Below are 10814 nucleotides of genomic sequence, written 5' to 3' on the forward strand. Positions count from 1 at the left end.
TGTTCAGCAAATGGACATTGCTTACTTTTGATTTATTACCATATCACATTAGACAAACCTCATAATTGCAGATGCATTCATTAAAATTAATAAGATATAAGTTTTTTTTAGACTGTTATACTAATTATTTTAAATTAATATATACTTTTATTTTAATATTTGATATATGTTATGTATGTTAGGACATTTAATATAATTATGCCCTATAGAACATAATATAATTTTAAGATCCATTTATAGGTTAAAATTTGTGTAATACACATGTTGATAACATAAATGATAAAAAATAACAACGTATTTTGAAAGTATGTTGCTATAAATAACAGAAATTGTTCATGTTACTATTTTTTGTTAATAATTTTTTTTATAGTTTTTAGAACTCAATAAAATTATATATTTCGGGACATAACCCTAAAATAACAATCGAAATTATATAGGTTTTGTTCATAACCCTAAAATAACAAAGTATACTTCAAAATCAAAAGAAAAAACAAATAATATTTAAATAACAAATTTCAAAGACGTTTGTATGTTTTTTATGCGTTTTTTCGCGTTTAACGTGGGTTATAATCTAATTAAATATGATAAGTGTAATAATATTAAATGTGTAAAAAAATTATAAGAAAAAAAATAGAAGGATATCTGATTGATAAATCATAAATCATCTTCTGGTATTGGACTTACTCAGCCGGCGCAATCATCAGCCTTACAAAATGTCAAAGCGATCAAAATCCAAACCAGTGATCTCTCGTCAATGGAGTCAACACTCCGTATGCTCCTCCTCTTCCTCACTCTCTTCCACCACCTACAACCACACTCATCGGCGTCTACACTCCCCAAAGAAGCTCTCCCCACAAGATCCGGCTACCTTTTGGTCAATTCCACCACCGGGTCCGCCATTTTCTATGCCTTCTATGAAGCCCAGAATCCCAGCGACACTTCTCTTTCTGAAACCCCACTTGTCATTTGGCTTCAAGGAGGACCTGGTTGCTCGTCCATGACCGGAAACTTCTTCGAACTCGGTCCATGGCGAGTGACAGCTTCAATGAAGCAAAACGTCGAACACCTTTCCCTCGAACCTAATCCAGGCTCTTGGAACAGAATATTCGGTCTCCTTTTCCTTGATAATCCAATCGGAACCGGGTTTAGTATCGCTTCGACGCCTGAAGAAATCCCAAGAGACCAAAACGCTGTAGCAAGACATCTATTCATCGCCATCAGAAAGTTTCTCGCTTTAGACCCATCGTTTAAATCTCGTCCAATCTACATTACAGGTGAGAGTTACGCTGGAAAATATGTCCCATCAATTGGGTACTACATTCTCAAAAAGAATCCCCTTTTACCCGTTTCTAAACGGATCAATTTGTACGGATTGGCCATCGGAAATGGATTGACTCATCCGGAAACCCAAGTCAACACTTACGCTTCGCATACTTACTATCTTGGTTTAATCAATGAAAAACAAAAAACCAAAATGGAGAAGCTTCAGTTCGAGGTTATCAAGCTAATAAAAGCTGGTAAGTGGATCGATGCTAGAAATGCAAGAATCGTTGTGTTGGGTTTTCTACAAAACATCACAGGTTTAGCTACTTTGTATGATTTCAGGAGGCATAGTCCTTACGATTCCAAGGTAGAAGAGTTCTTGAAGAATCCAGAAGTTAAAAAGGCATTAGGAGTGAACGAATCCATGGTGTTTGAGGAATGTAGTGATGTGGTTGGGGCAGCATTGCATGCAGATGTGATGAAGAGTGTGAAGTACATGGTGGAGTTTGTTGTTAAGAACACTAAGTTACTGTTGTATCAAGGGCAGTGTGATTTGAGAGATGGAGTTGTGTCTGTTGAATCTTGGGTGAAGAAGATGAAGTGGGAAGGGATTGGGAAGTTTTTGGATGCAGAAAAAGATGTATGGAGAGTGAATGGTGTTCTTGCAGGGTATGTGCAGAAATGGGATAATTTGAGCCATGTGGTGGTGTTAGGTGCTGGGCATTTTGTGCCAACCGATCAAAATGTGAATTCTCAAGCCATGATTGAGGATTGGGTTCTTGATAAAGGTTCGTTTGCTATCAAGAATGCTACGAGTGATCGTTAAATTTGGTGTAATTGTTGTAAAAATGGAAACTTCAGAAATAATAAGCACGCATCAAATCTATAGACTCGAGTCTTGCTTAGGAGATATCATACGCTTTAATCTTGGAAACTATTATTGTTGTATCATATGCTTTGATAATTTAAACTATTATTGTTGTAACTATTATTGTTATCGTTGTATCATAAGTGATGTTGTAATGCATACAAGGTCGATCCGTTGGTTTTGTTAAGTAAATAATGTTTACTCCTTGTTGATGTCATTACCCAGCACCATTAGGACCATTTCCAGTAAAGCACCTCCTTATTCTTAGGTTTTCATCTTGATTTTTGGCGCCTCCTCATCATTCTCTTATATGTATGTGTTATCTACAACTATAACACCTTTTCATTTTCCTTCCTTACATCCTCCATAGTCCATACCAACAATTATAGATTAGTATTCTTTTTATCAAAACAAAACTATAGAAACCTTAAACCCTATATGTAACATCCCAAATTTCTAACACAAATTTTCTTTTTTAAATAAGAGTAATCATTCAAATCTCATTCCCCAAAGTATGATAAGGCCACCATTTGTTCAAATATGTCAACCATATTCAAAACCAAAGTAATAATAAGATAGTAAAAATCAAATCAACTGAAGACTCCAAAATAGATCCATAGATGTGATGCAATCAAACTGTGTCATTTTCTTTGTTTCCAGACCAACCTGAAACATTTAAACTTAAACGAGTAAGTACAAAGTTTAGTTAATTCACCAAGATACTACATACACATGTAAAGGCTATGATCCCACCATAGTCTTACACTCACTTTCGTTGTTGTAGTCCCACTGCAAACTTTTCTGTTATGATCCACCATAGTCTTTCATGTAATTGCTATGGTCTCATTATATGTGTCGTTTGTTTTTCGAAGCGAAAATGTCTGAAGTCTAGGGATCACCTCTGCAACTCTCTGTAGCAGAAGAGGGGGATCAAACGGTTGCAACATGTAATAAAAAGTCTGTTTGTTTTTTAACCTCTGCAGACTGCTGCAATAAGTTAAAGTAAGGTGTGAAGAGGTTTGAAGCAGATGGTCAAGTGTTGCGCCACGCAGCACACGCGGGGCAGTTTTGAAGTCAGAAGTCTTCTGAAAAAACAAACAGCTGCGAAGGGCCAAGTGCTGCGCGACACAACAATAAGTGGTCAGAAGTGGTTTTTTAAAAAAACAAACAGCACCATAGTCTTTCATACTGGTGCTATGTGTGACATCCCCCTTTCCATTTTCGCGGTCAGAAAAGACCGATTTTTTGTTTATGCTTTATAAAAATCAGAGTACTTTTTTAAATAAAAATGTTGCGGAATTTGTTCCCAGTAAAACATTTGGGATGTCATTGTCAATACAGAAACATAAGCATAAACAGAACTTACATTCATTTACACTAGTGATCTACACCTCTTTAATCTCTCAGTGTAATGTAACTCCGTATCGGCGCCTGTGATTCAAATACGCTTGAGTGGGTCAGGTTGGGAAACCTGGTGAGTACATAGGGTTTTCAACCCACAATAATACAATTATTATGTTTAAACATCAAACAATCAACCCAGTTACCCATCCCCATTATCTTCTTTACTTTTAAGGATCTACCCTAAGAATTAGCTATTCCTCGTTCATTCATTCCTAAGGATCATCCTAAGGAATCGGCATGAAATCCATCATTGTCAGGGATTACTCAAGAGGCACTAAGTCGCATAGTCGCCAGGGTTTAGGCACTAAGTCTCATAGTCTCCAGGGTTTATACAACAGGCACTAAGTCGCATAATCGCCAGGGTTTAGAGTACACCGGGTGAACACATCGTTCACAACACCTACAGGTTGCGAGTGTAACAACATAAAATTTCAAACAATTTTTCATTTTTCAAACATAACATATCTCATATAAATCATCTCAACTCAGTGTATCAAATGTTATCACGGTAAAACATATCCCAAAATCTCAGATACAAAATCCTCTGTCAGTGTGTACAAATCATGCCGGCGCCTTTCCGCGATCCTCGGTAGTACCTGAAACACATATCACATAACACGGTAAGCATAAATGCTTAGTGAGTTCCCCAAAATACCACATACAACACATAATCCACTCGCGGCTATGACTCGGTTTGACCCTCCGGTTACTGTGTCTCAGCGGGACCCTCCAGTCTCGTAGCTCGTTGGACCCTCCGGTCCGGTCTAGCTCGTTGGACCCTCCGGTCCGGTCTAAATCGTTGGACCCTCCGGTCCGGTCTACTCGAGGACCCTCTGGCCTCGTAAGTCGTTGGATCCTTCGGTCCGGTCTATATAACACATAGCATACAAATATCACAATGCACATAATCTCAAACATACACATAACACATAGGACCCTCCGGTCTGCACATAAATACCACTCTAGGTAATGTATAGTGAGAAGACTCACCTCGTACGATGTCTAGCAAACTCTCGTGCTCGATATCCCCGACCTAGCCTCCGCCTATCAAAATGATAATATATCTAATCAATACTCTCCTGATGTTCACATCTCTAAAGAATGGGTAGAAGACCATTCTACCCTTCCATGGCCTCTCATGAATCAGTTTGACCAAACCCCCAAGGTCAACAGATGTCCACTCCAGTCAACGGTCCAACTTTGACCAGACTCGTCGAGTACACTCAGGTGACTCGGTGAGTCCATGCGTGTCCTCTGAATCCTCCTAAGGCCTCACTCGACTCGTCGAGTTAACCTTTCACTCGATGGGTTACCTATGATCACGAATCGCGGGGCAACCCGATCCGACTCGTCGAGTCCTCTCATGGACTCGGCGAGTTTCCTCCATGGCATTACTCATGTGACCTTCTGAGGTCAGATCTGTTTCTCTAAGTTATAGATCTGGCCTTCTAACACCCAAAAATCACGTAAAGGTCTGAACTTGGAGTCCATGCATGGTGTATCTTGCATTATATACCATAGAAACCCCATTAATGCTTCCTAGCTTCAAAACCCTATGATTACTCGACTAAAGCTTCATACTCTATGGCTCTATGGACCTAGAAAGGTCCAGATCAATAACACAACTAGGAAGAGGGATTTGATGCATTCAAGACCCTAAAAATGAAGTGATTCAAGCCCTATCCCCAAAAATGGAATCTACACAATAGGGAAGAAGAAGGGTTCGATTTGGTACCTCAGAATGAAGCTCCTTGCTTGACTAACTCATAACAACAACCTCCTCTGGTCCTTCTTGCTGGAAATCTTCTCCTCCTTTGCAAAATCACACTAAAAAACTCAAGATAGCTCTTCCTCTCACTCTACACATTCAAACTCGCTAGGGTTCTCTCTTCTGGAAAGGTAGCCGCAATTGAAGGCCATAAGTGCCTTTAAATAGGGCTCAGGCCCAAAGATTTAGGGTTTCGTCCACAGCGCGGACTCGTCGAGTCGACTCGCCGACTCGTCGAGTCCCTTCATTAATCTGAGTCATCAGTCGCGATCCTACTCGACGAGTTTAGGCGTCAACTCGTCGAGTCCCTCTTCTTAAATCAAAAATAAATACTTAAATTATGATACCTGGAAATCCGGATGTTACAGGGAGCCTGCTAGTGTTCCACTGGACTGTCTAGAATAGTCTGTGATTGTCATCCATACTCTGCTAGATGACGGGGCCAACGCTTGGTTAAAGGCTTCTCTCATTTCTCACCTCTCACCCTTATCTCATGATCTATATCACCTTTCATCTCATCATCCAACTCATCTTTCATCTACCCATATTTACCCATTGTAATTTATAGGTATAAAATACGTATACAGTTTAAATCATTTAAAACATGTATAATAGTGTTCATCTAACATAGATAACAAGTATACAGATAATATGCACACATAACATGTAATTTATATAAAATACTCAATATTTATGTGTAATATGAAAGTAACTATGCACTCTCCTTAGTAGCATGAGTTGATAGAATCTAACTAGAAATGGTCAGCGGTTCGTGATCGTCGGGCTCGGGACGCGGAACGGCTTCAACAAATGAGAGAGAGGAAAGAGGTTTTGGTGTAAGAATGGCTGAGGTCGAAATGGCTATTTATAGGCTGATTTTTGGCCCCTTACGACGTGAACCAAGCATGCTCACGTCGTGAGCCATGGCTGATCATGTCCTAGCTTCGCCATCTGCGTTCTAGGCTTGCATGGTGTCCGTTTGACTCCTCACGTCATGAGAAATCCATTACTCACATCGTGAGCTTTTGACTTATCACTCCGTAGACTTGCCATGCATCTTCTAGCTTCGAAAAGTTCCGTTTTGACTCCTCACGTCGTGAGAATTAGTGCTCACGTCGTGAGTCCAGTCAAATTAGGGTTTTTGACACGTGTCATGCTCTTATACAACTACATCTTCGGAAGGTCATAACTTTTGCATACGAGCTCCGTTTTTGACGTTCTTTATATCCACGCGTAGGTGGAGACGTACTCTACAAATTTAATTTAGACCCCTAAGGCTAAAAAGTACTCTGTCATAAATTCACTTTTTACGATTCCCGGTGTCGTGCCGGTTTTTGTCGCGAAATTTCGACAGGTCATAACTTCTTCGTTATAACTCGGATTTCGGCGTTCTTTATATGTACGAAAACCTTGTGAAATATACTACAACTTAGTTAAGATTATTTATTCTAAATAATCATCTATCAAAAGTCATTTTTGACGCTTATTGTCTCTAAATTGACTATCCCGAATCTGTGGGCGCTACACTATGGTACCACCATAGTCTTTCATACAATTGTTGTGGTACCAACCATAGTCTTTCATTATAGTGTTATGTTACCACTATAACTTTTCATATAAGTGATACGGTATTACCATAGTCTTTCATACTAGTGTTATGATACAATCGTAGTCTTTTATACAATTGTTATGGTACTACCATAGTCTTTCATACATAAGGTCACAAAGACAATCTATTATGTCATGAGACCTAACGTTCTACATAGTATAGTAAGAAAACTCACCTGAATTGAAAGTTGAAGAATCACAGTTACACATGTGTCCTTGTAAGAATCAACTAACCCCAACCACCTAAATCATCATTTGGCGTAACTTAGTGACCCAAACTAACAAAGGAGTAATCCTAAGTCCAAAACCCTAATTTCACCCAAGTTTGATCAATAGTCAAATTGGTCAAAAAAATCAATGGTCAAATTCATTTTGAAGGTTAAGATTGATGTTTCGATTTGTTAAATTAAGACAAAATTGCAAATGGTTCCTAGGGTTTGTCAATTTCTTTGAGTAAGGTCCAAAAAAATTTTATTAGCAAAAAAGGTCTCTATTTAGTGGTTTTGTTGTAGTTTTGGTCCTCACCGCGTTAAGTTTAACAGCTTGTTGTTAAGTTTTTGAAAATGACGGATTACCCCTAGGGACCATTTCTACAGTTTAATCTTTTTACCAAACTATAAGGACCATTTCTGTAATTTTTCTTTTTCATTTTAGTGAATTATTGTACATTAATTTTTTTAATTAATTCTTTTTTAATTTACTTTCTTATTTGATTACTATATATTAATAAATATTATTTTTAATATATTATATTTATATATTAATAAATATTATTTTATTATATTATTAATTTTTTTAATTAATTCTTTTTTGAATTTCTTCTTTAGTTGATTAATTCTTTTTCATTGGATTATTATATATTAATAAATACTAATTTTATTATATTATATTTATATCTTAATAAATATTATTTTATCATATTATTATTATTTTTTTAGTGAATTGTTTTTTTAATTTGTTCTTTATTTGATTAATTCTTTCGTATTGGATTATTATATATATTAATAAATATTTTTTTAACATATAATGTTTTTCTATTAATAAATATTACTTTATTGTTTATTTATTTCTTTTATTTATATTTTTATTATTTTATTACGTTAATTCTTTTCATTGGATTATAACTTTTAATTAATTATTTTTATATATAATAAATATCATTTCATTGAATTAATAATTTATAATGTATAATAGTAATTCTTTTTAATTTTATTGTGTCCACCACAAAGTCACAAGAATACGCAAAAGTGTCGCATCCTATCGTCGAAAATCGACGGGACAACCGTCAATCACCTTCATCGATTATTCGACGGAAACCCCATAAACTTGTTACACCCAATGTCGCGAATAGCCACCTAGGACAACCTCATCACAACCCGTCAGAATCCTCTATATCAGCCACTAAGCCAACCATATTCTATTACAACCACCAGGAGGTTTGAACCAAACACCCCTGGTCAGCTCCTCCATTCGTTGCCTTCTAGCACCTTGCGTCGTCGTATAATCTCGTTGGAAATCACCGATCATCGCCTACAGTCGGCTATTGTTGACGAAAACTACACCGGTCGGCTACCCACACAATGCGCAACAAACCCCAGAAAACATACAGCCTCCAACCGACCATTCATTACTGATACCGTCATCGATGGCGAAAATGTTAGATCGAAGGTTTTCAAACCACCATAGCCGCTACAGGTGGTGGAAAGGTTGTAGAACTCGTTATTCGGTACTCGTTTGGCCGACTGTCGAGTAACGAGTACTCGGATTTGTAATTCGTGTAGAAATATTTTTAGGGAAATTATATATATATCAAAATCATAAATTAAAATCATAAGTTGTAATTGAAATATATAAAAAATTTAGATACATGTGAATACACAAAAACTAAAATACACACGATGATCTCACTTCGTGAATAATTACTGAAAATTATATGTATGTATGTGTATATATATATATATATATATATATATATATATATATATATATATATATATATATATATATGGGTTGGAGACAACCCTATAGTGGTGGTGGTGACTGAATGATGCTGGTGGTGTTGTCCAAAATATGTTATCTTCCAAATATTTAAAATAAATTAGGAGATGTGGGGTGGGTGAAATTTTTTGGTATTTTTATTTAAAACAATAAAGAAAGCAATTAAAAGAAAAGGGTAAATTACACCAATCGTCCCTCGTGCAGGTGCTGAAAAGCGCATTTAGTCCCTATTTTCAAAACTTAACTCGGACCGTCCCTCATTTGTTTAAAACATGCACGCTTCGTCCCTTATACACATTTTTGTTGCAATATTAGTCATTGCCATATCTGAAATGACCATAATGCCCTTTATGTTTATCTTTTCCAATTAATTTTATGTTATTATCATTATTATTAATTAAGAAAGAAAAAAAAAAAGATGTGGTCCCATTTCATACCCAACCACATCTCTCCACCCACTATACCTTCCCTTTATTGTCTTTCTTCTCCAAACTCTTCAAAAACCCTAAAACCATTCATCCTTAAGGCACCGTCAGTGGATGCCACCGTCGTTTTACACTCCGACCACATTCATGGAAACCACCGCTGTTTTACACACATCGCACTCTAACCACCATCTTTTCTGGCGTAAGTGGTTTTGAACTGTCTAAAATCGATGCTTACACCTGTGATTCAGTCTTTGATCTCGGATCTCCGTCAGCTAGGGCTTCGTCACATGTACCCTGCCATCGGCTTCGGCTAGGGTTTCGATAGATGTCATCGATCTTTGTGCGTTTCGACATATGTATAGAGATCGATCTCTGCCTCCATCGTGGATGAGATGAGTGGCTGAGACATAGAGACCATCGAGCTCCACATTCGGAGTCGATGTCGATGTAGGGGTGGTAGTTGGATGATTTTAGGTGTAAGGTGGAGAAGGTGATGAACAGTGTAGGTTTCACCTGCACCTCCTCCTCTTAATCGATCGCAGGAGTATGGTTTTATGTCCCCCCCCCACCATTCGACCATATATCTCTCAATCACAGATTCCTCTTCAACTTTATTCTTTTTTCTTTCTTTTGGGTTACAAGTCTGATCAGGTGAAGATTAGTAGATATGGTAGGGTAAGTGATGGTCCCGATGGTCGTTTTTATGGAGGTTGGTGGTTGTGAATGGCAATAATGAACGGGAAGGGGAGTTGTCGGAGTTTAAAGATGAGATAAGGAAGAGAGAGAGAGAGAGAGAGAGAGAGAGAGAGAAGCGATGGTTTCCGGTGGCGGTGGATGGTGGCCAGAGGTGGATGGTAGCCAAAAGTGACTGTAGCTGGAGGTGGTTGATGGCCAAAAGGGTTTGAACTCCTTTTTAAGCGATGTTTCCTTTTCTAAAAATAATAATTATAAAAAAATAATAGATAAGTTATAAACAATTAAAAAATAAATGAAAAAGAAAAAAAAAAGGCAAGATAGTCATTTTATGTCCGCGAGAGACGTAACGTGCACCTTTTAACGATACGAGGGACGGTCCGAGTTAAAATTTGAAAATAAGGACTAAACACGCTTTCTTGCATGTGCACGAGGGACCAATGGTGTAATTTACCCAAAAGAAAATAAAAGCAATTAAAAAATAATATTTATTGTAAATAAAAATAATAAATTTAAAGTAATAATCCAATAAAAAAAATTAACGCAATAAAAAAATTAATTAATTGAAATTAATAATCCAATAAAATAACACTTACTAATAGATTAATATTATATGTTAAAAATAATATTTATTAATATATAATAATCTAATAAAGATGAATTGATCCAAGAAAGAAGAAATTCAAAAAAATTAATAATCAAATAAAGTAATATTTATTAATATATAAATATAATATATTAAAAATAATATTTATTAATATATAATAATCCAATAAAAAAAATA

The 10814-nt window shown here is 36.6% G+C and overlaps 1 pseudogene; it reads left to right on the top strand.

Annotated features, from left to right (window-relative positions):
- The first annotated feature begins 681 nt into the window (after positions 1–681).
- On the top strand, positions 682–2248 carry LOC145166437 (serine carboxypeptidase-like 50 pseudogene; annotated as a pseudogene).
- Positions 2249–10814: the final 8566 nt, after the last annotated feature.

The sequence above is a fragment of the Lactuca virosa genome, chromosome 3 (assembly GCF_052849685.1).
Source record: "Lactuca virosa cultivar CGN04683 chromosome 3, Lactuca_virosa_CGN04683_v6, whole genome shotgun sequence".
Classification (NCBI taxonomy): Eukaryota; Viridiplantae; Streptophyta; class Magnoliopsida; order Asterales; family Asteraceae; genus Lactuca; species Lactuca virosa.